Source organism: Mus musculus, chromosome 12 (assembly GCF_000001635.26).
Source record: "Mus musculus strain C57BL/6J chromosome 12, GRCm38.p6 C57BL/6J".
In the NCBI taxonomy this organism is placed as follows: domain Eukaryota; kingdom Metazoa; phylum Chordata; class Mammalia; order Rodentia; family Muridae; genus Mus; species Mus musculus.
Genome location: NC_000078.6, coordinates 96555956 through 96583530, shown reverse-complemented (window position 1 = coordinate 96583530; position 27575 = coordinate 96555956).

Below are 27575 nucleotides of genomic sequence, written 5' to 3'. Positions count from 1 at the left end.
TTATACCAATACCATGCTATTTTTTGTTTCTATTGCTCTGAAGTACACCTTTAGTTCAGAGATGGCAATATGTCAGAAGTTCTTTTACTGTTTGGCTATCCTGTGTTTTTGTTTTCCCATATGAAGTTGATAATTTTTCTTTCATCTACACCATAATTAAGTAGGATTAAATCCAGGGATGCAGGGGTGGTTGAATATATGAAAATCCATCAATGTAACCAACAGTATGAAAAAAACTGAAAGAAAAAAAAAACACATGATTATCTCACAAGATGCTGAAAAGGTATTTGAAAAATACAAAATCTCTTCATGAAAAAAGTCTTGGAGACAGCAGAGATATAGGGGCACACCTAAGCACAAAAAGGGAAATATATCAAACCCACAGCCAACATCAAATTACATGGAGAGAAAGTTAAAGCATTTCTGCTAAAAACTGACACAAAACATCACTGTCTCTGGTTTTATTTGGAGCTCCTTGATCCACTTAGACTTGATCTTAGTGCAAGGAGATAGGAATGGATCAATTCACAGTCTTCTACATGATAACCACCAGTTGTACCAGCACCATTTGTTGAAAATGCTGTCTTTTTTCCACTGGATGGTTTTAGCTCCCTTGTCAAAGATCAAGTGACCATAGGTGTATGGGTTCATTTCTGGGTCTTCAATTCTATTCTATTGGTCTACTTTTCTGTTGTTATACCAGTACCATGCTGTTTTTATCACAATTGCTCTGTAGTAAAGCTTTAGGTCTGGCATGGTGATTCCACCAGAGGTTCTTTTATCCTTGAGAAGAGTTTTCGCTATACTAGATTTTTTGTTATTCCAGATGAATTTGCAGATTGTTCTTTCTAATTCGTTGAAGAATTGAGATGGAATTTTGATGGGGATTGCATTGAATCTGTAGATTGATTTTGGCAAGATAGCCATTTTTACAATGAAACTTATAGAGGAGAAAGTGGGGAAAAGTCTCGAAGATATTGGCACAGGGGGAAAAATTCCTGAATAGAACAACAATGGCTTGTGTTGTAAGATCAAGAATTGACAAATGGGACCTCATGAAACTGCAAACTTCTGTAAGGCAAAAGCCACCGTCAATAAGACAAAAAGGCCACCAACAGATTGGGAAAGGATCTTTACCTATCCTAAATCAGATAGAGGAATAATATCCAATATATATAAAGAACTCAAGAAGGTGGACTCCAGAAAATCAAATAACCCCATTAAAAAATGGGGCTCAGAGCTAACCAAAGAATTCTCACCTGAGGAATATCAAATGGCTGAGAAACACCTGAAAAAATTTCAGCATCCTTAATCATGAGAGAAATGCAAATCAAAACAACCCTGAGATTCCATCTCACACCAGTCAGAATGACTAAGATGAAAAATTGAGGTGACAGCACATGCTAGTTAGGATGTGGAGAAAGAGGAACACTCCTCCACTGTTGTTGGGATTGCAAGCTTGCACAACCACTCTGGAAATCAGTCTTGTAGTTTCTCAGAAAATTGGACATGGTAGTACCGGAGGATCCCGCAATACATCTCCTGGGCATATATCCAGAAGATGTTCCAACTAGTAAGAAAGAAACATGCTCCACTATGTTCATAGCAGCCATATTTATAATAGCCATAAGCTGGAAAGAACCCAGATGCCCTTCAAAAGAGGAATGGATACAAAAAATGTGGTACATTTACACAATGGAGTACTACTCAGCTATTAAAAAGAATGAATTTATGAAATTCCTAGGCAAATGGTTGGATCTGGAGGGCATTATCCTGAGTGAGGTAACCCAATCACAAAAGAACTCAAGTGATATGTACTCACTGATAAGTGGATATTAAGTCCAGAAACTTAGAATACCCAAGACATAAGTTACAATTTCAAAACACATGAAACTCAAGAAGAACGAAGACCAAAGTGTGGACACTTTGCCCCTTCTTAGAATTGGGAACAAAACACTCATGGAAGGACTTACAAAGACAAAGTTTGGAGTTGAGACAAAAGGATGGACCATCTAGTGACTGCCATATCCAGGGATCCACCTCATAATCAGCCTCCAAACACTGATACCATTGCATACACTAGCAAGATTGTGCTGATAGGACCCTGATACAGCAGTCTCTAGTGAGACTATGCCGGCGCCTAGAAAACACATAAGTGGATGCTCACAGTCACCTATTGGACGGATCATAGGGCCCCCAATGGAGGAGCTAGAGAAAATACCCAAGGAGCTAAAGGGATCTGCAACTCTATGGGTGGAACAACATTTTGAACTAACCAGTACCCCGGAGCTCTTGACTCTAGCTGCATATGTATCAAAAGGTGGCCTAGTTGGCCATCACTGGAAAGAGAGGCCCATTGGACTTGCAAACTTTATATGCCCCTGTACAGGGGAACGCCAGGGCTAAAAAGTGGGAGTGGGTGGGTAGGGGGGTGGGGGGGGAGGCTATGGGGGACTTTTGGGATAGCATTGGAAATGTAAATGAGAAAATACCTAATAATAAAAAAAAAAGCAAAAAACAAAACAAAACAAAAAACACATCACTGTCTCTTTCTCCTTATCACTTCAATATAGTACTTGAAGTTCTGGCTAGAGTAATAAGACAACTATGATCAGATTGGCAAAGAAGTCTTGTTATTCACATATGATATGAGAGTATCCATAAGTGACCCCAAATTTTTACCAGAGAACTCCTACAGCTATTAAAGACCTTCAGCAAAGTGTCTGAATATAAAATTAACTCAAATAAATCTCGCTTTACTCAAGCGAGAAACAGGCTGAGACAGAAGTTAGGGAAATAGTACCTGTCACAATAGCCATAAATAACATAAAATACCTTGATGTAACTCTAAACAAGCAAGTGAAAGACCTGTAAGACAAGAAAGTCAAGTCTTTGAGGAAGGAAATTGAGGGATATATTGAAAGATCTCCCTTGTTTATGTTTCAGTGGGATTAACATAGAGAAAATGGCTATCTTACCAAAAGCAGCCTTCAGATTCAGTGCTATTCCCATCAAAATTCCAACATGATTATCCACAGATCTTGAAAGTGTTGCTTAATATTAAACCAGCAATCCAGTGAAGAAAACTGTCTAGTTCCCACAAAGGTGTCCCATAATACTATGCCTGATTGGTGGATGATATTTTAGGATAGCTTACAATTTCTGCAGTAAAATTTAACATGAAATCAACATTCAAACTTAAGTATCACAGTTAAGATTTTATACTCAGCAAATCTACATAAGTATGAAACAAGTTTTGTTTTAAAAGATTTTGCTCTGAAAAAAAGTTTAAAAATATTGGATTTTGAAAGAAGAAAAACTGTATGCTTTCAATCTTTTATTTATTAGAATGTAATCCATGTTTTCTATATGTGTGTATTTATAACTGTATGAATTTTAACACTTGCCTTAATAGAGTTTTCCCATGTAATATAGTAAAATATAGAAATGATATACAAACATATATAAAACACCATTGTAATATAAATTTCTATCCCTGTTCATGGTGGTTAAACCAACATCTTCAAAGACACAGCTTTGAAATACAGAAAATAGTCTTAGAGGAAGTGTGAAAATTTTCATGATTCACTTTGCTCATCTTCTCAAAAGATTACATCCCGAAATGCTTATTATATAATTTTATATGCTTTGAGTACCTAAGAATTTTGAGTCTTTTAAATACATCATCTCCAAATATAGCTTTCAAAGAATGCCCTGCTTTTGAATGAGCTAAAATTCAACAGTAGTATGTATTAATGTAATACCAAACTGTTCATGTTGGGTTCCTTATTTCATGTAATGTATGATGTTTTACAAAATTTATTTGATCTACCATATTAATGTTTTATACTGATTGACTCAATAAAGAATAAGAGGTGTGATATTATATTTTCACCATCATTAGGGCTCTCATGACATACAATTTCAGGAAAAATATATGTTCAAATGAGTTCATGAATAATGTTTCTATATCAAATTCACTCAATATTACACTCTACATTGTGGTTTATTTTATATGTATGCTATTATATCTACCTTTCTTGACTTCCTTCTTGTTCCACTTGCATTCCTGGTTGTGTAGAAGCCAGGAAAGTAATCAGATGACCTGGAGTTAGTGTTCCCAATAGGTGAGAGGAATGAAACAGGCATAGGCTATCGAACTCAGAGTCTCTGGAAAAGTAATTAGTATTCATTCTCAACATCTAAGGCATAACTTTAGCCTTAGAGTTGTAACATTTTAACAATAGCTAACCATGAATGTAGTCACTATGACAAGATAATAGTAACAAGTAAAATGAGTCTTTTAACCTCAGAAAGTCATTTCTATTTTGAAAATATATTCTACTCAGAAACCCTCGGGGGGGGGGGGTAATTGAAAGGATATCTGATGCAACTTAAAGCCAGGAAACCCTCCTAACACCCAGAGAGAACAAGAGAAACAAAGAAAGAAAGAAAAATTTAGGAACTTAGACAAGAACCACAAAGGCAACACTTCCCAGCAGAATAAAAGAGATAGAGTAGAGAATGTCAGGCACTGAAGGCAAAATAGAAGGAATGGATATTTAAAAAAAAAAAAAGGAATGTCTAAAAGAAATCAAATAACAGTCTTAGTATAGATCCACTGTTACATTTAAAACATCAGACAAGCAATATAAACAGATATATAGCCCCTAATAAAATGGAAGCAGTAACTAAAAGTCTTCTAAAGAAAGCTGAACAAATAAATCAACATAAAAATGAACAATCAAAAGATAACAATAAAAAACAAAGCAAAACCAACCCTCCATGTTGGTATTCTGTCTAAATTCCTCCCCCACAGTTCCTGGCAGCTGGAAGCAAAGCCCCTCCCCACAGTTACCTGGCAACAGGCAAGTAAGCATGGACTTATAAAAGGCACTGCTTGGCCCCTCCTCTCTCTCTCTTACACTCTTGCCTCTCTCTTACCTCTTGCCCCCTTGCTCCCAATTCCTCCTCTCACCTCTCCATGTGGCCATAGCCTGCCCCTACTTCTCTACTCTCTCCTTCTCTCTGCCTTTTCTCTGCCACTGCTACCCTCTTAACTCCCCTCCCCAAGTCCTAAATAAACTCTATTTTATACTACACAGGTGTGTGTCTGGCTCCTCAGAGGGATGGAATGCCTTGGCATAGGCCTGCTGAGCCATCCCCTTCCTTCACACTGTGCCAGAACATATTCTTATAGCTCTTTCTCTTTTTATGATCACAACACTCCACCCCCCAAAAAACCAACCAAACAAACAAACAAAAAAACAACCAACCAACCAACCAACCAACCAACCAAAGAAACAAACAAACAAAACAGGGCCAGGTACTTTTATTGTGGAATTATACCAGATTTTACAAAGACTTAGCAGCTAATAATCCCCAAATTAGTACACAAAATAGAAAGAAAAACAGCACAGCCTAACTATTGTTGCTAGTTCACAATGACCTAATTCCTAAACCCAATATAGTAAGATATTTACAGACCAACGTGCCTTATGAATATGATAGCAAATTTACTCAATAAAATACTTGCACACCAAATTCAGTATACCATAATAATATCTAACATAACCAAGTATGTTTCATTCCATTTGGATTCATGTTCCGATAGTATAACACAGGTATATTAATAAATTTAGTCTACCATATACAGACTAAAATTTACAAAACATGATTATCTCATTGGATGCAGAAAATGCCTTCGACACAATTCAACCCACTTTCCTGATAAAAGTCCTCCAGAAATTAGAGATACAAGGAACATACTTCAGCATATTATAGAAAATTTATAGCAAGTCTAGAGCCAACATCAACCTAAATGGAGAGAAATTCACATCATTTCTACTGAAATCAAGACTGAGTTCAGGATTTACACACTCCTCATACCTATTTCATATGTTAAGTCTTAGCAAACTATGTATGTTAACTGCCAGAAATAATGTGAATACGAATAGGAAGGAAAGGATTTGAAGTATCTTTATTTGCAGATGACATGATTGTTTATGTAACCTACCCAAAACTTTCACAGGGAAACTCCTACAGCATATAAATACTTCCGGCAATAGAGCTGATTACAAACATAGTGCACAAAAGTCAATAGTCGTTCTAGATGCTATAACAAACATATTGACAAACAGATCATGGAAGCAGATGTATTAATAATAACCTCAACAACAAAATTATTGTGTCATCGCTAACCAACAAATAGAAGACCAGTATAGAAAGCAAATGAACAAGATTGCACTGAACAAAGAAACTGAAAATAATAAAATATGAATTTTTATGTCAATAGATCAATAAGATTAATATAGTAAAAATGGTCTTACCAGGAGCAATGTAGACATTCAGTGAAATCCCTATCAAAATTCTAACACAATTCCTCACAGAACATTGCAGGACACTTTTCAGCTTCATTCAGACACACAAAATAATTCAAAGTACCTAAAGGAATCTTAAGTATTAAGAAAGTATCACCATCCCAATCATTAATTTTAACATAGAAGTATATTAATAAAAGCCATATGGCTTAGCACACAAACTGTAGCCTCCCATAAACCTGAAGCAGGCTAAGCCAAAACTTGACCTTGCTGCCACTAAGGAGATTATCTAGGGTGGAGCCTTCCTCCCTATATCACTCTATTGTTCTGCCACTGCCTGCCACTGTTCCTCTTCAAGATACTGCTACCAGCTGAGAGGCCCCAGAGCTATTCCGGAGACTATGCCCTATCCTGCATGTCATCACCTGCAGCTGGTTGCAGGCTCCAAGGATGAATTGGTGGGAATGGACTCCCCCCCCCCCTTTCATAAAGCATGTCCGCCATTAAAAATGTGAACCTTGATCAGAACACTGTCTTGGTTCCATCTTCCTCTCATCGACTAGTTTCCCTCTCTTTCAGCACCAGCCTGCTATTCAGGTGTACCCGTCCATGTGAGCCACTGAACAGCTCCCAACAACAAACAGACCTATTGATCAATATAATCAATTTGAAGAATGAGACATAAGTTTACACATCTACCTATATACATTTAATCATTAGTAAAGAACCAAGAAATATACTCTAGAAAAGATATCTTTAATAAATGATACTTATCAAATAGGATAGCTGTATGTACGATAATGCAAATATATGCATACTATTCTCCCTGCACAAAACCTAACTCAATGTAGATCAAATACTTCAACATAAGAGCACATTAATTGCATAGTATAGAAGAGCAAGTGGTCAATAGTCGTGAATTTATTGGCATAGAAAAAGATTTTCTGAACAGAACAATTATAGCAAGGCCCTAAATTCAACAACTAATATTATGGTGACATCATGAAATCTAAACAAAACAAAACAAAAATATACAAAGCCCCACAACAAAACAAACAAAAAACCCTCTCAGTATTACAAAGACATAATCATCTAGAAAAAGTGGCAGCAAAGAGAATGAGAAAATATTTTTACCAACTATAGTTGATACAGACATAATATCTTCTTTTTAAATGTTATTTTTATCAGATATTTTCTACATTTATATTTCAAATGCTATCACCTTTCCTAGTTTCGTCTCCGAAAGTCCCTTATACACTCCCCTGCCCTGCTCCCCAACCCACCCACTCCTGATTCCTGGCCCTGGCATTCCTTTGTACTGGGGCATATAATCTTTGCAAGACCAAGGACCTCTCCTCCCATTGATGGCCAACTAGTCCATCCTCTGCTACATACGCAACTAGAGATACAAGCTCTGTGGGGGGTACTGGTTATTTCATATTGTTGTTCTTCCAATAGGGTGGCAGACTCCTTTAGCTCCTTGGGTACAAAAGATAGAAAAAACTGCAAGACCTGGACTCTAGGAAAAGAAAATGTAAAAACAAGTAGAACTGATGCATTTAGAAACAGAAACTGTGGCAGTACAGAGAGCTTCTGCATAGAGCTGTGCCAGATGGGGTCCTAGACTTGAAAAAATTACATGCAAACATCCATCACTAGCCCAGACCTCTCTCCAATTAATAACCAATTACAAATGGAATATTAGTTCTCTCCAAAGTAATCTCATTAAGGGTACATAACACTCTTAAGAATAAGCCCAGTGCCCAGCAGTAGATGTTCTACAGAACCAAATCATAGCCTCCTTCTTTCTCTCATAAAGTTTTGTCACAATTTGCTATTGATTTGTGTATTTTGTTTTCTCTTTACCTTATAATTCATATGAATATATATTATGCTTTTGGGGGCACTTTGCTTACTCTTGTTTTTATTTTTGTTTGATTTGTTTTTTTAATCATCATTTTTATCTTATTTAATTATAATTCTATTGACACTTGTTTATTTTGTAAGAGGAGACAGAAATGATGTGGATATAAATACAGACAGAAAGGGAAGTGGTATGATCTGAGAAATTTGGGTAAGGAGGTAACTATAATCAGAAAATATTGAAGGAATGAAATTTATTTTCAATACAAAGACACTTTTACTGTATCTTATTTGAAATGTTTAAATGCAGGGGAACACTGAAGAAGTAATGTCAGATGTTTCTTGACATTTTAATTGGGATGTAATCATAGAATAGCATGTGTAGGTGTGTTCAGTCACAAATACATATTAGCTTTGAGGAATCTTCAGGTGTGAATTCAGGACTTATTGTCAATTTCTGTATAACTGCTTCATTTGTAACAAGAAATGAATAATTTCTTCTTATTTTGTGTGACAGGGAGAGGTTTACTTTTCTGTAGTTTCTTCTAGCTATAGATTTGTCACTGAGCATAGTGGCACAGATCTATAATCACAGTTTTTAGATTGCAGAGGCAGGAGGATCATGAGCAGGCTGTGCTCATGACACTGAAGGCATCTGTTTCCATACTCAACCAACACAGCAAAAATAACACATTGACTTGTTGCTCATTAAGGAAGTTCTTGAATCTTAACTACAGGGAAAGAATAAATTTCTTAAATACATTTACATTATGTTAGCCTATGAATGTTGGGTAAACACAAAAACGCAGATCAAATGCATGGTATTCAAGAAGATACGATGTAATGTTTATTGTTTACAGTAATATTTGTGGAAGAAGAAGTTAGAAAAGTAAGGCAGGCAAAGCACCATATAAAAACAGCCTGGTGGTCACGTAGATAGAGACCAACATTTTTTAAGTTCAAATGCTAGCAGTGATTAGTATTAAATATAAAATTGTTTGGTAGACAAAGCAATTAGACAAATGTTGACTTTTATTTTTTTAAATTTATTTAACATTTTTTTTTGCATTCCAGATTTGATCCTACCTCTGTTGTATATGTGTTGGGGGTCTCACATCAGCTGGTGTATGCAGTCTGATTGGCGGTCCAGTGTCTGAGATACCTCAGGGGTCCAGGTTAATTGAGACTGCTGGTCCTCCTACAGGGTTGCCTTCCTCCTCAGCTTCTTCCAGCTTTCCCCTAATTCAACCACAGGTGTCAGTGCAATATATTGGTTGAGTGCAAACATATGCATCTGACTCTTTCAGCTGCTTGTTGGGTCTTTCGGAGGACAGTCATGATAGGTTTCTTGTTGTGAGTGCTCCACAGCCTCAGTAGTAGTGCCAGGCCTTGGGGCCTCTCCTTGAGCTGGATCCCACCTTTAACCTCCTTTTCCTCAGGCTCTTCTCCATTTTTGTCCCTGCGGTTCCTTCAGACAGGAACAATTGTGGGTCCGAGTTTTTGACTGTGAGATGGCAACGCTATTGTGTCAGATCTCCTGAGGTGCCTCAGGCTGTGGTGTCTTCAGGGGAGTGGAGTAGCTGGAAGTCTGCTCTAACAGATGGCACCGGCCAGAAGGGCAAAGTTCTACTTTTAAATATTCATTTATATCATAAATAATTTGAATTTTTTTTTTCTGTGGAGCTATTGCCTCCAAGAAGAAACGGGAGAGAACACATACTAGCAGCTTGACAACACATCTAAAAGCTCTAGAAAAAAAGGAAGCAAATTCACCCAAGAGGAGTAGACCGCAGGAAATAATCAAACTCAGGGGTGAAATCAACCAAGTGGAAACAAGAAGAACTATTCAAAGAATTAACCAAACGAGGAGTTGGTTCTTTGAGAAAATCAACAAGATAGATAAACCCTTAGCTAGACTCACTAGAGGGCACAGAGACAAAATCCTAATTAACAAAATCAGAAATGAAAAGGGAGACATAACAACAGATCCTGAAGAAATCCAAAACACCATCAGATCCTTCTACAAAAGGCTATACTCAACAAAACTGGAAAACCTGGACGAAATGGACAAATTTCTGGACAGATACCAGGTACCAAAGTTGAATCAGTATCAAGTTGACCTTCTAAACAGTCCCATATCCCCTAAAGAAATAGAAGCAGTTATAAATAGTCTCCCAGCCAAAAAAAGCCCAGGACCAGACGGGTTTAGTGCAGAGTTCTATCAGACCTTCAAAGAAGATCTAATTCCAGTTCTGCACAAACTTTTTCACAAGATAGAAGTAGAAAGTACTCTACCCAACTCATTTTATGAAGCCACTATTACTCTGATACCTAAACCACAGAAAGATCCAACAAAGATAGAGAACTTCAGACCAATTTCTCTTATGAATATCGATGCAAAAATCCTCAATAAAATTCTCGCTAACCGAATCCAAGAACACATTAAAGCAATCATCCATCCTGACCAAGTAGGTTTTATTCCAGGAATGCAGGGATGGTTTAATATACGAAAATCCATCAATGTAATCCACTATATAAACAAACTCAAAGACAAAAACCACATGATCATCTCGTTGGATGCAGAAAAAGCATTTGACAAGATCCAACACCCATTCATGATAAAAGTTCTGGAAAGATCAGGAATTCAAGGCCCATACCTAAACAAGATAAAAGCAATCTACAGCAAACCAGTAGCCAACATCAAAGTAAATGGAGAGAAGCTGGAAGCAATCCCACTAAAATCAGGGACTAGACAAGGCTGCCCACTTTCTCCCTACCTTTTCAACATAGTACTTGAAGTATTAGCCAGAGCAATTCGACAACAAAAGGAGATCAAGGGGATACAAATTGGAAAGGAGGAATTCAAAATATCACTTTTTGCAGATGATATGATAGTATATATAAGTGACCCTAAAAATTTCACCAGAGAACTCCTAAACCTGATAAACAGCTTCGGTGAAGTAGCTGGATATAAAATTAACTCAAACAAGTCAATGGCCTTTCTCTACACAAAGAATAAACAGGCTGAGAAAGAAATTAGGGAAACAACACCCTTCTCAATAGTCACAAATAATATAAAATATCTCGGCGTGACTCTAACTAAGGAAGTGAAAGATCTGTATGATAAAAACTTCAAGTCTCTGAAGAAAGAAATTAAAGAAGATCTCAGAAGATGGAAAGATCTCCCATGCTCATGGATTGGCAGGATCAATATTGTAAAAATGGCTATCTTGCCAAAAGCAATCTACAGATTCAATGCAATCCCCATCAAAATTCCAACTCAATTCTTCAACGAATTAGAAGGAGCAATTTGCAAATTCATCTGGAATAACAAAAATCCTAGGATAGCAAAAACTCTTCTCAAGGATAAAAGAACCTCTGATGGAATCACCATGCCTGACCTAAAGCTTTACTACAGAGCAATTGTGGTAAAAACTGCATGGTACTGGTATAGAGACAGACAAGTAGACCAATGGAATAGAATTGAAGACCCAGAAATGAACCCACACACCTATGGTCACTTGATCTTCAACAAGGGAGCTAAAACCATCCAGTGGAAGAAAGACAGCATTTTCAACAAATGGTGCTGGCACAACTGGTTGTTATCATGTAGAAGAATGCGAATCGATCCATACTTATCTCCTTGTACTAAGGTCAAATCTAAATGGATCAAAGAACTTCACATAAAACCAGAGACACTGAAACTTATAGAGGAGAAAGTGGGGAAAAGCCTTGAAGATATGGGCACAGGGGAAAAATTCCTGAACAGAACAGCAATGGCTTGTGCTGTAAGATCGAGAATTGACAAATGGGACCTAATGAAACTCCAAAGTTTCTGCAAGGCAAAAGACACCGTCAATAAGACAAAGAGACCACCAACAGATTGGGAAATGATCTTTACCTATCCTAAATCAGATAGGGGACTAATATCCAACATATATAAAGAACTCAAGAAGGTGGACTTCAGAAAATCAAACAACCCCATTAAAAAATGGGGCTCAGAACTGAACAAAGAATTCTCACCTGAGGAATACCGAATGGCAGAGAAGCACCTGAAAAAATGTTCAACATCCTTAATCATCAGGGAAATGCAAATCAAAACAATCCTGAGATTCCACCTCACACCAGTCAGAATGTCTAAGATCAAAAATTCAGGTGACAGCAGATGCTGGCGAGGATGTGGAGAAAGAGGAACACTCCTCCATTGTTGGTGGGATTGCAGGCTTGTACAACCACTCTGGAAATCCGTCTGGCGGTTCCTCAGAAAATTGGACATAGTACTACCGGAGGATCCAGCAATACCATTCCTGGAAATATATCCTGAAGATGTCCCAACTGGTAAGAAGGACACATGCTCCACTATGTTCATAGCAACCATATTTATAATAGCCATAAGCTGGAAAGAACCCAGATGCCCTTCAAAAGAGGAATGGATACAAAAAATGTGGTACATTTACACAATGGAGTACTACTCAGCTATTAAAAAGAATGAATTTATGAAATTCCTAGGCAAATGGTTGGATCTGGAGGGCATTATCCTGAGTGAGGTAACCCAATCACAAAAGAACTCAAGTGATATGTACTCACTGATAAGTGGATATTAAGCCCAGAAACTTAGAATACCCAAGACATAAGTTACAATTTCAAAACACATGAAACTCAAGAAGAACGAAGACCAAAGTGTGGACACTTTGCCCCTTCTTAGAATTGGGAACAAAACACTCATGGAAGGACTTACAGAGACAAAGTTTGGAGTTGAGACAAAAGGATGGACCATCTAGTGACTGCCATATCCAGGGATCCACCTCATAATCAGCCTCCAAACACTGATACCATTGCATACACTAGCAAGATTGTGCTGATAGGACCCTGATACAGCAGTCTCTAGTGAGACTATGCCGGCGCCTAGAAAACACATAAGTGGATGCTCACAGTCACCTATTGGACGGATCATAGGGCCCCCAATGGAGGAGCTAGAGAAAATACCCAAGGAGCTAAAGGGATCTGCAACTCTATAGGTGGAACAACATTTTGAACTAACCAGTACCCCAGAGCTCTTGACTCTAGCTGCATATGTATCAAAAGATGGCCTAGTCGGCCATCACTGGAAAGAGAGGCCCATTGGACACACAAACTTTATATGCCCCAGAACAGGGGAACGCCAGGGCCAAAAAGGGGGAGTGGGCGGGTAGGGGAGTGGGGGTGGGTGGGTATGGGGGACTTTTGGTATAGCATTGGAAATGTAAATGAGCTAAATACCTAATAAAAAATGGAAAGAAAAAAAAAGATTTTTTTAATTGAAATTTGTGTCCTCAGCATTATAGTGTCAGAATTTAGGATAAATTAAAGCACAATCAACCCATAGGAAACAAGTCAGAAAAGAGACTGAGTACTTTGCGTAAAAATTAAAGTAATCTACAGTTATGGGGCTGACTACTACAACTAAGAACAATACAAACATAAGTGATATTAAGAAGAAATGACTTGAGGTTGATTCGGTGAAAATGTATGGAATGAAATAACTGGGAACCAAAACAGTGAGCAAAAAGAAATGAGCATAGATTGTTGAAGAAACTGGAGAGATGAAAGAGTCACTGCTCAAGAATGGAAACGGGGACACTTAAAAGTGAATGGAGTTAATGATACCAATCAATTCAGAAGAGAAAGCATCATTTGCTCAGAATTTCCGCAGCCTGTCTTCTAAGAAAACAGAACGTTTATTCACACTGTGATGTACATTTTGTTTGGAAATCACACAAAATGCCATTGACATCAATTTCTAAGACTAATAATGGATAAAGAAAGTACAGGGGAATATTCTAATGAATGTACAACACAGACCAAAAATATGGAATTGTATATTTCAATCCATAAGTGAACACAATTAAGTGTTTGATAATGTATACTAAAGTGCAAAAACTAGTCAGTTGAAAAATAAAATATAAACCATGTCAATATTTCCTATTGAAAGCCTTTGTCAAAATTAAGAAGACACTATGACAATGGATGAGAAGGAAACCGAATATACTGAGTTTAGAGTGGATTGCATATTGGTAAAACTGAAATAGTATGTGTTTTTCTAGAAACTTAGTTTAATTAAATTCAAACATATTACTGGTTATTCTGAAAAGAAGGTAAGCATGAACATAATTATTTCGCTCAGGGAGATGTCCTAAATGGGAAATACAAAATGTGTGAAACAGGAAAACTGATAAAATTTTTTTTTTGCAAGAGTATTTGAAATGTGCTAAGTAATCTAGAGATGAATTTGAGCTTCGGAAGAATGAGGCCAGGGGCCATGTTCAAAAAGTGAGTTAGAAAAGAACTCGTGAAATTTGTACATATTCTTCCTGGAAACTGAAAGGAAAAATTGAAACCAATAAATGAATAAAATTATATTAATATTCAGCTCTTTAATAGTAACCCTGGAGGCAAAAGTCAATAGAGTAATATACTCAAAGTGTTTCAAAAGAATTATGTCAAACAGATAATATAAATTTATCATTGAAATGGGAGAGCACAATAATGATTTTTTTTCTCATCCACAGGAAACCTCAAAAGATTCTTCAGGTAAAAAGCATGATTTTAAATATCCATGAAAATCATATTCATTAAAAGAAACTTTCAATTAATCAAGAATTAATCATATACATGAAAAAAATAAAGCGGAACTTTTGTGTAACATATCATCTTGTAATTTTTCATATTATCTCTTGAAAATTGAGACTACAAAATTATGATCACTAAAATACTAAAGCACCAAAGAAACTAGAGACTGTCCATTGTTTGAGAATCCTTTACATATATGTTTTGCATATAGTGTTTTATGCTTTTTAAAAGTATTTTCTGTTTATATTGAACTGTAAATGTACATTTGTGCAAGAATATAAGGAAATTTCACAAAAAAGTTTATATTTTAAACTTACAGTTTGAGGTACCTGTTTTTAAATTTTAGCATGCTACTTTTTAATAACTATGAACATAAATTATTCTTCCTAAGCATACTTATTATGCCAATCAAACTATGATTGTCTTTCTTAACCTTGTCACCCTGACACAACCTAAATAATATTGGAAAACCCCAAGTTGATGAATTTCCTAGAAGAGGTTTGTCTATGGCCATGTTGATGAGGAATTATTTAATTATTAATTGATGTAGGAAAGTCCAGCTCGCCATGGCAATCTCTTCCCTGGTAGGAGATGCTGAAATTTACAAGAAAGATAGCTCTCAAAAACATTTGCAAAGTCAGAGAGTGATCCATGTCTCCATATTATCTTGAGTTCATGCTTCTACTTCCCATAGTGATGTACTCTGACCTGGCAGTGTAAGGTTAAATGACACTTTCCCTCTCTCAGTTGCTTTCGCTCAGGTTGTTTTATCAACAGAATAAAAATAAAACTAGGGTTTTAAGTGAGAACAGAACTTGACCATTGCAATCATAAACTTATTTAGAAAAAAAAATGAAATTGATCATTACAGATGTTTAAAATGCCTTATCTCAGGCCATTAGAAGTACATTAGTACACTGTACGTGTACAAATACAAAAGTTAAACTATTGTAAGGATAAAAATAAATGAAGTTCAGAAAGGCAAATACATGGCAGAGAATCAAGTTTCGTGAATGAATACATACTCAATAGCAAAGGGATAAGAATCCACACTCAGGCTTATTGATACAAGTACATAGGAAAACGGAAGCAAGGAGATCACAAGTCCAAGACCACCTTAGGCAATTTAGTGAGATTTTTTTAAATGGAAATAATAATAATGACTGTGAATATAACTGAATCATAGGGCATTTGTCTAGTAGGTGGGCAGTATTTCACCATGATCTAGAGCCTCATTAAAATCTAAAATTGCTTTGTGTACTGTAATGAGATTATATTTGTTTCAATGTTAATCAATAAAATGTGATAAATTCTTAAATTATACCATTAAGTTCTTGAAAGATTCTAATCTCACCAATTCAGATACCTAGCATTTATTATTAAACTGATTTCTTATGGCCAGGAATACCAGTCTTGGTAAACAACTGGAGTCCTAAAATAAGTCTGGTCTGTTCTTTCCTAGATCATTTATCAACCCAGCATGACGTGAAGTTTACTTTTTCTTTGTAAGGTATCACAGAAAACTACATCCCTCTTAGTGTTATGGGTAGTGAATATCAGCATAGTTTATATTGAAGAAACTACACAACTGATAAATAAAATGCCACAGTTATTTATCCAAAACAGATGAAGAGAAAGCTCATTATGAGATTCAATAATTTATTTTCAGCATAAAAATAGTTACCCTGGAAACAAATTATGATATATATTCTTATTTTCACTAAAAATGTAAACTACAGTAACCTCGATGTATTGGAGCTCCAATTTGTGTTTAAGCTGTGCACATTCCCAAACTTTGATGTAACATATTTAAGTCAAAATTAGATAATTTCTTTTCTGATCTATAGGATTACAAAATATAATAATAAAATGATGTTGTATATATAATTCAGATTACTAAAGGTCAGAACATAGCTATCAAGAATATATGAAGAGAAAACCTTTTTCTATTATTGATATTTAATTGTAGCTTATACCCAATGTTTACTTTATGAGCCAAATTGTACAATTTCTTCATTTTTGAAGAAAGTGATTTAATATTCTGAATAATATTAAAAAATAAGGGTAATATAAATGATATGTATTGAAAATTTGCACTTAAACTAAAAACAACATGGAAAGAATACCACTTATATTGTTGGATATCATATCTCATGTCTGAGTAAAGAAACACACATACACACACACATACACAAATATTGAGGCTCAGATTTAATCCTTTAAAATGATTTAACAGGTTCATTATAGAGTTTTTTTATTAGATATTCCCTTCATATACACTTCAAATGCTATCCCAAAAGTTCCCTATACCCTAACCCCACACTGCTCCCCTACCCAAGCACTCCCGCTTCTTGGCCCTGGCATTCCCCTGTACTGGGGCATATAAAGTTTGCAATACCATGGGGCCTCTCTTTCCCATAACGGCCAACTAGGCCATCTTCTGCTACATATGCAGCTAGAGACACGAGCTCTGGGAGTACTGGTTAGTTCATATTGTTCTTCCACCTATAGGTTTGCAGATCCCTTCAGCTCCTTGAGTGCTTCTCCATTGGGGGCTTTGGGTTCCATCTTATAGATGACTGTGAGCAACCACTTCTGTATTTGCCAGGCACTGGCATAGCCTCATATGAGACAGCAATAACAGAGACCCTTCAGCAAAATCTTTCTGGCATATGCAATAGTGTCTGGGTTTGGTGGCTGATATTGGGATGGATCCCCAGGTAGGGTAGTCTCTGGATAGTCCGCCCTTTTGTCTTAACTCCAAACTTTGTTTCTGTAACTCTTTTCATGGGTATTTTGTTCCCTGTTCTAAGGAGGAATGAAGTATCCACCCTGGAGGTTCCTCAGAAAATTGGACATAATACTACTGGAAGATCCAGCAATACCTATCCCGGGCATATACCCAGAAGAAGTTCCAACAGGTAATAAGAACACATGCTCCTCTATGTTCATAGCAGCGTTATTTATAATAGCCAGAAGCTGGAAAGAACCCAGATGTCCCTCAACAGAAGAAAATGTGGTACATTTACACAATGGAGTATTACTCAGCTATTAAAAACAATGGATTTATGAATTCTTAGACAAATGGATGTATCTATAGGATATCATCCTTAGTGAGGTAACCCAATCACAAAAGAAGTCATTAGATATGCACTCAATGATAAGTGGATATTAGCCCAGAAACATAGAACACCCAAGATACAATTTACAAAACACAATAAAATCAAGAAGAGGGAAGACCAATAGGTGAATACTTCATTATAGATCTTTTATGAACAAGTCTGGTAACATTTATTCCACATGCTTTAGAGATGGTTATGAAAAAAGAGCTAAGAGCCAAGATTGGATTATTTTCTGGTTCCAAATATTGACTACTGGGTAAGGATGAACAATGTCACCTTGGTTCTTTTATGTGATGGAGACAAGATTAACACACCTGTGGAATACTTCTGAATGCTACTTTCATGGATCAAATATTGCAAACTCGGTCTTATGCTGTAAATGGTATGGCTATTTGTCTAGTCAATGAAATAATGTTTGAGTTTCATTCTCCAAAATTTCTGGAATTAAAGAGGGGGATCTTTGCTTTAAGATCAGATGTAGTTATTTCATCTCCTTAAAACTCATGGTAACTTAGTAAAGGAACTACTTCAAAGACATCTACACATGAAAATCCAAGAGAAATTTAAAGAATGTATTTATGTTAGCTCATTCCCAAAGAAAAACTCAGGTTTAGAGATACAGTTAGGGTTATCTTGAAATTTCTCAATACATTCTGTATCTTCCTTTAACTGTTTGGTTTTCATTCTCATCAACTTACAACATTATGCTATGCATATGTATATATATATATATATATATATATATATATATATATATATATATGTGTGTGTGTGTGTGTGTGTGTATGTATATATATGTGTGTGTATTGTTTTATATATGTGCAATGATATGTATATAGATCATTAGTATACACACACACACACACACACACACACACACACACATATCATTAGAAGTAAGAAGAGTACAACACAATGTTCATACCTATTGGATAAATATTGCTTAAAATTTGTTCTTCAATGACACTTTACTTATGTATTTTCACCTTGAACTTATTCCCTTCATTTTAAACATTTAAAATGGAAATAAAGTCAGTACATAGCCTGTTTAATGGAAAATCATTAGAGTTAGATCTCTCAGAGCAGGAAAAATAATGATCTTTCACCACTTGAGCAGAAAAATAGATGTGAATATAATTAGGATGATTGAGAGGCTTATAGTGAGCAAACTTAACTGCAAATTAGAAGTCTTGTCTATCCACGGTGTTACTATAAATATGTTTTCAGTAGTAAACTACTAATGGCGAGCAGAACTAGAGCCATAATCTGTGAATACTGTTGAAGATGGAGAATTCTTTCACCTGGTCTATTTTAGAAAACAAATTGTTTCTTACTTTAGAATATTCTAAAGGGGAAAGGACATTTGGAAGAAGGGCTATAAAATATCTTGTGTTCGGAGCTGACAAGATGGCGCAGTGGGGAAAATCCTTTTACAAAATCATTAGAACCTGTGTTTAGATCCTTAGACTCTGTGTAAAAGCTACATTTGATGGTACAACTGCCACCTTAGTACTGAAAATTGCATTGTGATAAACTGTCATATGTATTGAATGAGCAGCCAGCAAAGATAATCTGTTGATTAAGAGACTCTATCTCCCCTAAACACGATAAAACAGTGATAGAAGGCTACAATTGAAAACAACCTTTAGCTTCTACTTGCTTAAGGATGTGCATGTACACACACACAAACACACACACACACACACACATACACACACACACACACACACACACCACATCTTCATCATCATTATCATCATCGTCATCAGTCATCATTGTCATCATCATCATGGTCATCATGCTGTCTCATATTTATCGTGTATTACCATCTGCTATGTTGCCCATGGTAACTTCTAATTGACAAAAGTAAAAAGAGAAAAAAATAGAAAAATATGAAACAATAAAACAAAGTGCATGGAAGGATCCTAATGAAGTTTATTAATGGAAATCTAGTCTGTAGGAGGAAACAGATGTCCACCTTCAGTAACTGTGGGTCATGGTTTTAGTCTGAAAACTCTTGAACAGAAGTGAATGTCACTAAGCTTAATTATTCTTTTCTTGAAATGTCTTAGTTTTGCCTAATTGAGTTCACATACAACCTAAGCACTCTTGACACCTTGACACCATCAGTACCTTTACAAGTCTTCTATTTAAATGTTATCTTGTACAACATCCAAAAATTGCCCATTCAGAAAAATTCTGGAAAGATTATTTCACAGACCTTTAAGGAGTTCCTACCACTTTTTAAACCCTGTATTTTATAACTTTATTCTAAAGTCTTATAATCGCAGAAATATGTAGATCTCAATTTTCAACAAGAAGTTATTCTTCTCTGCAGATTGAGAGTTTTACAGAAATACACAACTGGTACAGAATAACAGATCATAGGATATCCAATACACATTGATACATCTATTGTCAACAACTACACATCACAGAAGAATGATATCAATAGATATTATCATTCTCACTGTTCTTGTTTGTCAAATTGATTACATCTGGAATGAAATACAACCCAGAAATACATACCACACCTGTGAGATTGTTTTGCTTGGTTGCAAGTGTGTGAATCATCTTCTAGTCCTGACCTTTAATGTGGGAAGACACACATCTTTGAAATCCATCCTGAGAAAGGAAGAAACAACTTTAATTTGGGACAGACACTCTACTGGATGCTTGTATAAAGACATAGAAGAAGGAAGCTTTTGCCCTTTGCCTGCTTGACCTTGCCTTTGTTAGCCCATTCATTCCATCACTTCCTTCAGAGTTTGCCTCTTTGAGATTCCAGAGCCTACTTAGGAGTAGTTGAGTCATTCACCATTGTGAACTGAACAGCTGCCATATTCTTGGACTTTTCATTCATAGTCAGCCATTGTTGGGTTAGCAGGACTGAAGCCAGTAAATTAGAATACATACATATACATGTGTGTGTGTGTGCATGCGTGTGTGCGTGCGTGCATGTATTTTTTTTTTTCACTAGAAACGTGATCCAGTGTTATGAGATTCTGGGAATCAATTTTTTTTAAATATGCAATATGCAAGCATGTTTATTCTTCTCAGAAGCTATTTCTGCTTATTTAGGGAACATCACATCTCTGCAGGTTACTAAAATTAATTAAAATGCAAGCTTGAAATAATCTAAAGAATAGTATTCTACATTATTTATTATCACAAAATAATAGAAAAGTTAATATAAAATTATATCAATTATCCAGTATGGAAGCTCATGACTATAATATTAGTACTCAGAAAACTGAATCAAGTGATTTTTATTTTGACACCAGTTTCAATAATGTAGCCATGTGCCAGATAATGATGTGGAAACAAGACCTGTCTTATGATTTTTAATTTTTTTTAGTTTTTAAAATATTTTTATGTTTGTGTGTGATCATTTTTATTTTTATTTTATTTTTCAATTTAATTTTATTCTTAATTTATATTTTACACTCCATATTCAATTCCATGCCCACCCATCCACCCTCCATCTGCTCTACATCCCATACCTCCTGCCCTTCCAATATCCACGTGGATGCCGCCACCCCCACCCCGAAGACCTATCTTATAATAAGAAAAACAATTTAAGGTATCATGCAATATGGAAGTATATGCAGAAGAACTATAAAGTTATGGAGATGATGAAAGTCTTATTTTTTAATTTATTGTTTTTATTTTAATATTTTTATTCTTTCAAATTTATTGGTTCATTTAATTTTGAATTATGTGTGTGTGTATGTGTATGTGTGTGTGTGTGTGTGTGTGTGTGTGTGTTTATGTGTGTATATGAGTGCTATTGTACATAAAGGACGGAGATGTTGAATCTCCTGGAAATGAAGTTATAGGTTATTGTCAGCCACATGATATGGAAAATGAGAAATGAAATGGGGTTATCTGCAAAAGAAGGACCTATTTGCTGCTATAGCAGACTAAAATCTTATTTTTAAAATCATTCCAATTTGCAAAACACTTGAAACTCAAGAAGAAGGAAGACCAAAGTGTGGATTCTTCAATCCTTCTTAGAAGGGGGAACAAAATAACCATGGAAGGAGTTTCAGAGAAAAAGTTCAGAGCAGAGACTGAAGGAATAACCATCCAGAGACTGCCCCACCTGGGAGCCGTCCCATAAATAACCACCAAACCCAGACACTATTACAGATGCCAACAAGAGCTTGCTGACAGGAGCCTGATAAAGCTGTCTCCTGAGAGGCTCTGCCAGTGCCTGACAAATTCAGAACTGGATGCTCACAGTCATCCATTGGATGAAGCACCAGGTCCCCAATGAAGGAGCTAGAGAAAGTATCCAAGGAGCTAAAGGGTTTTGCAGCCCCATAGGAGGAACAACAATATGAACTAACCAGTATCTCCAGAGCTCCTTGGGACTAAACCAACAATCAAAGAAAACACATGGTGGGACTCATGGCTCCAGTTGCATATGTAGCAGAGAATGGCCTCGTTGGAGGAGGAGAGGCCCTTGATCCTGTGAAGGTTCTATGCCCTAGTATAGGGGAATGTCACCGCCTAGAAGCAGGAGTGGGTGGGTTGAGGAGCAGAGGGAGGGGTAAGAAATGCTAATGTTAGAAAGACAATGTTTTCAAAATGAGTCTGTACAGTAAACATAATTCTAAACAAACCCTTATCAAATGAATGTGATAAGATGAATGTAAGGTGGGTGTTGACATTGAAATTAATTTTTCCTGTGAATATGAAGGAAGTAATAGAGAAGATTAGCTTCTCCAGTCAGATATTTATAGTAAAGTTCTTGAAGTTAGGTAAATATAAAAATCACAGAAACCTGTGCTGTACAGGAAGAGAACAATGGCCCATTCCAGAAGCAGACAAGACGTCATCAGAGACAGTGCTCTATGGTTTAGCAGGCAAAAGGAAACACTGTTCAACCGTTTATGTTAGTAAAGTTAGGTATCAAGATAGAAATAAGTAAATCAGACCTTAACCACATACCAGATCTATGTATCAAACTGATGCACTCCAGGCCTTAAACAGCCTAATACAGAACAGAGAGTTGTCAGTTATTTTCACACTCTCAAGGGATGTGAGTTGAGTTGAAGGTTTTAAATGAGAGACAACCAATGCAGATTGTAAAGAAAATGACATGTTACCTAATTATATTAAACACCTCCTATCAAAAGAAAAACTAAGAACATTAAAAAATCATAAATTCAGGGACTGCAGTTTTATAATGAAAGTATGTAAATGAATGAAATATATTAGTTAGGGATTGAGTTCTATGTGAATATGTATGTGTTTATAATATAACCTAATATATAATTTAGACATTACAAATTTCTAAATATATAAAGAAACTAAGAAAATTAAGCAAATATTGCAAAGTGTTGTTTTGGGGAAATTATCTAAAATATTAATGGTCAGTTCATTAAGTTTGGGAGGTATTTTTAGGATAGTTTAAATATGTATGTATTCACATAATTTTATTTGCTTATGTTATTAGATATGTGCAGTGAAATATAGGAAAAAATCTATGAGCACGGAATTCAATGAAGTTTGTTGTTGCATATTATATATATATATATATATATACATATATATATATATATATATTACTATAATTACTTCATATTTATTACATCTCTTTTCACGCTGTCCTGAATCCCAAAGGCAAGTAATGTTTTGATTTTCCTCCAAAAATTATTCATAGATTTCTAGACGTTTCTATAAATGGTATCATATGGACTCTATTTTATAGCTCCCTTCTTGCTCAGCCAAATATTTTTGAGGTTCCTATAACAACAATTGGTTACCTTAATAACTGCACAGTGATTTGTTGTATGAAATCTGTGCTTAGTTTATCCATTCCCTTATTAATAGAAAGATTGTTTCCATTGCAGGGCTGAATGTTTTGAGTTGTTTCTACTTAGGGACTAGTATGGTAAAGCTTTCTATGAACATATTTATCTTTATAGGGAATTGCCAGATCAACTTCCAAACTGGTTACAGATATACCCACATATGCCACACATATCAGGTGTGAGAGAAGAATGAAATTAAATATGTCTTCAAAGTTGTATGTCTTTGCACATGCACATTTTGCACATTTTTCTCCTTGTGCCTCATTTTTCTCATTGGACTTGAGATATCAAATCCAAAGAAATGTTCTGAAAACAATAAATATTGCTTGAAAGAAATGTTCTCAAATATAGTATCCCAGGATACAGTGGTGGCTTCTATTGTGAGTAATAGTTTATATTCTATTCATCATGCATTCTTTCTCCCCTTAGCTCAACCAGCTTAATTACATATGCTTTTAAATGCCACGGATAGCACCTTCTGCCTTTCTTTTCCGAGAAAGAGACATTTTCCTTCTCATTTTCAATCTTTTGCAGCAATACACACACACACACACACACACACACACACACACACACACACACACACTTCATCAAAGTGAGATATGAGCTTTGATATAAAAAGGAATAATGAGTTGAAATAATTATGTCAAATTTCTAATAATGCTTTGTCCTTTTATCCTCATAGCAGTCATAAGTCTGCATAACAAAGAACCAACCAACACGGTGTCTCTTTCATTAAACCTCCTTTGTCCCAAAACATATTGCTTGGTGAGGTGTGTTGAGTTATTTCCTCTGTCTTTAGAACAGTTCTGTTTCATTTCAGAAAAAGAAAATGGTGAGTGTTCTGTAACATGCTGTTCCTGTTGTTAGGTAATTATTCTGTCTGTAAAAAAAATATAATAGATTTTTCACAAAAGAGCTACTCAACCCATTGCATTTTACTATTGAAATCAACAGTCTTGGGGAAATGGAAGAATTTCAGACAAAAAATGAACATATTTCTATCTGCTTCTCCCATGTATTACAGAAGTCTGCCCATGAAATTAGCTAAGGAAATGCACACTGAAGTTTTAAGAGGAAAGTTTTTAGATTACTACAAATAAAACAAGAAAAATGTCAAAAATTGTCCTTTAAAATATATCTTTATTCCAATGTTGAGTTATCTTGTTGTCTAAGGTGAACATATTTTCTTGCTAACAGCTGTAATTGTGCTTCACTGCCATAAAATAATAAAAATATATAAACACTAAAATAAAGAAAGTGCTTTCTAGTGCACATGTAATTTACTTCAGGCCACCTAAAATGTTAATTAAATTCTAACCATATATCTATCCTATGTTGGTAAACTGCATTTTTAATTCTTATGAAAATTAACATTACACAGTTTTAAAATGCTCGAGAGTTTACTTATGTACATTGGTTTTAAAAATAAAAATTAAACATTAGTGATGATATTTTTTTACGCTCTTGCCTGCTTTACTTCTTTCATTATAAGAAATTGTTAGCAATTTTCTAATTGAAAAATACTCTGTATTTAATTTTAATCACCTTCATAAAGTATCACTTTCTCCATTCTTGATCTAGGGTCTTCTCATGACAGGTCACATATTCCAAAGTACACAGTCAAAGTAGGAATCTAACATTTATAAAACGTTATTGGTCTTAGGACATACATTTTGATATTCAATTTCTTTTACTACATCCTACTTTTTGATTTATATAAAATCTTAAACCTATATATGGATTTAAGTGGCTATCCATCTACTCAACTACATCTATCACGGCAAAGAACATTGGAATTCAAGTATTGTGTGAAGACACATTTTTACTTTCCTAACTGAGATATCTCAGACTGATTCATGAAAGTGAAGTTTTATTTTGATGGGAACTTCCCAACCCTATACCAGCTGAGAATTCAACCAGAAGCATTTGAGTACAACATTTATGCCTTTTCCCCCTATTTCCTGTGGCTATGAAAAATTACCAAACACATTTCAACAGAGTTTTTTTTTTTTTTTCCCTCACAAGTCCCTGCAATAAACTACCACTTTAGAAAAGTCAGGAAGGCAGGAACTTGAAGCAACTAGTGACATTTCATGGTTACCAGAGTTCACTAAGCCCCTCTCTGTTCTATACAGGCTAGGATCCTCTGTTCAGAGAATGGTCCCAGTCATTTATGATATATGTCACTGGAATCGAGGCCATTCCTTGCAGGCCTTGTCAGAAGCTAACCTTAATACAGACAATCCACAATGCTGTGCCTGGAATTTTGCTGCCTAGGTGTCTTATTGAGAGTTATGTTAACTATGACAAAAATCCAATGATTGATACTATCTGTATAAACACCTTTTTATTATTTTATTACTAAAATACATGGTATCTCATTATATAGTTAGATTACCATAGATCTAATGATGCCAAATATCTTCACTGACTTATTATTTTCTAGGAAAACATGTCATCTTAAATTTCTATTTTTTATTTTGTTTTGTGTTTTAAATCTTCTCTGACTATTGTTTAATAAATTCTTTTTTAATTTTAATATTAATTTTTGCTTTTATTCACTCACTTTATAAACCAATCACTGTCCCCCTCTTGGTCATCCCCCCCCACACACACACATATATACACACAATCTTTTCCCTAACCAAACCTCCCCTTCTCCGAGAAGATAGAGCCCCCTGGTTATCAGGTCTCACATACCAAGTCTCTATGAGGCTAGGCAGGCAGCCCAGCTAGAAGAAAGTATCACAGGTACTTCCAGTCAACAGCTTTTATGATAATCCTGGCTCTAGTTTTTCAGGACATACATGAAGACCAAGTTGCTGTTCTGGAAAGCCTAGGTCCAACCTATGTACAATCTATTCTTGGTGGTTCAATCTCTGAGAGCCCCAAGGGTCTATGTTAGTTGACATTATTTGTCTTCCTGTGGAGTTCCTATCCTCTTAAAGGCCAAAATCTTATGTCCATTCTTCTGTAGCATCCCCAAGCTCCATCTACTACTTGGTGGTAGGTGTCTGTATATGTTTGAGTGAGCTGCTTGGTGGAGCCACTTAGAGAACAACATGATCTTGTTGGCAAGCATAAGAGTATCATTAATAGTGTCAGGAATTGGTGCTTGAGTATGGAATGGGCCCCAAGTTTGGCCAGATATTAGTTGGACTTCCCCTCTAGTCTCTACCCTAGACACTGTCCCTGCATTTCTTGTAGACAAGATAATTTAGGGTTAAAAGTTTTGTGAGTAGGTTGGTATCCTGATCACTCCATTGGGATTTATGGCTGGCTACAGTAGATAGTCTCTTCAGGTTCCATAACTTCAATGCTGTGAGTCACAGTTACAGATACCCCCACTGATTTTTTGGGCACCTCACTTATTCCTGGTCTCTGTCTTGTCCTGGAGATGTCCCCTAACTCCCCACCACCATCAGCTTCAAATTTCTATTTATTCTTATGGCCATCTTGCTATCCCTCCTAATCATATTTAAGTTTTGAAAGGTTATTTAATTGTTTTATCCATAAATCTTCCAAAAATCTTAAAATATATTGGCTCATAAACATAGCATTATTTAATTGTGTATATGTGTGTGTGAGAGAAAGAGAGACAGAGACAGAGACAGAGAGACAGAAACAAAGAGACAGACAGAAACAAGAGAGGGGAGAGAGAGCCTATGCATAGTTGTGTGTGAATCTGTTGCAGGATTTTCCCTGTCCAATTATATTGGGGCAGCAGGAGGCCTGTAATTAGACAGGGAAAGGGGAGGTGGAGCTAATAGTTTCAGAGACTGAGAGCATAGAGGGAGAAAGGTGAAGGCAAAATGGAGGCAGACATGAACCAGCAT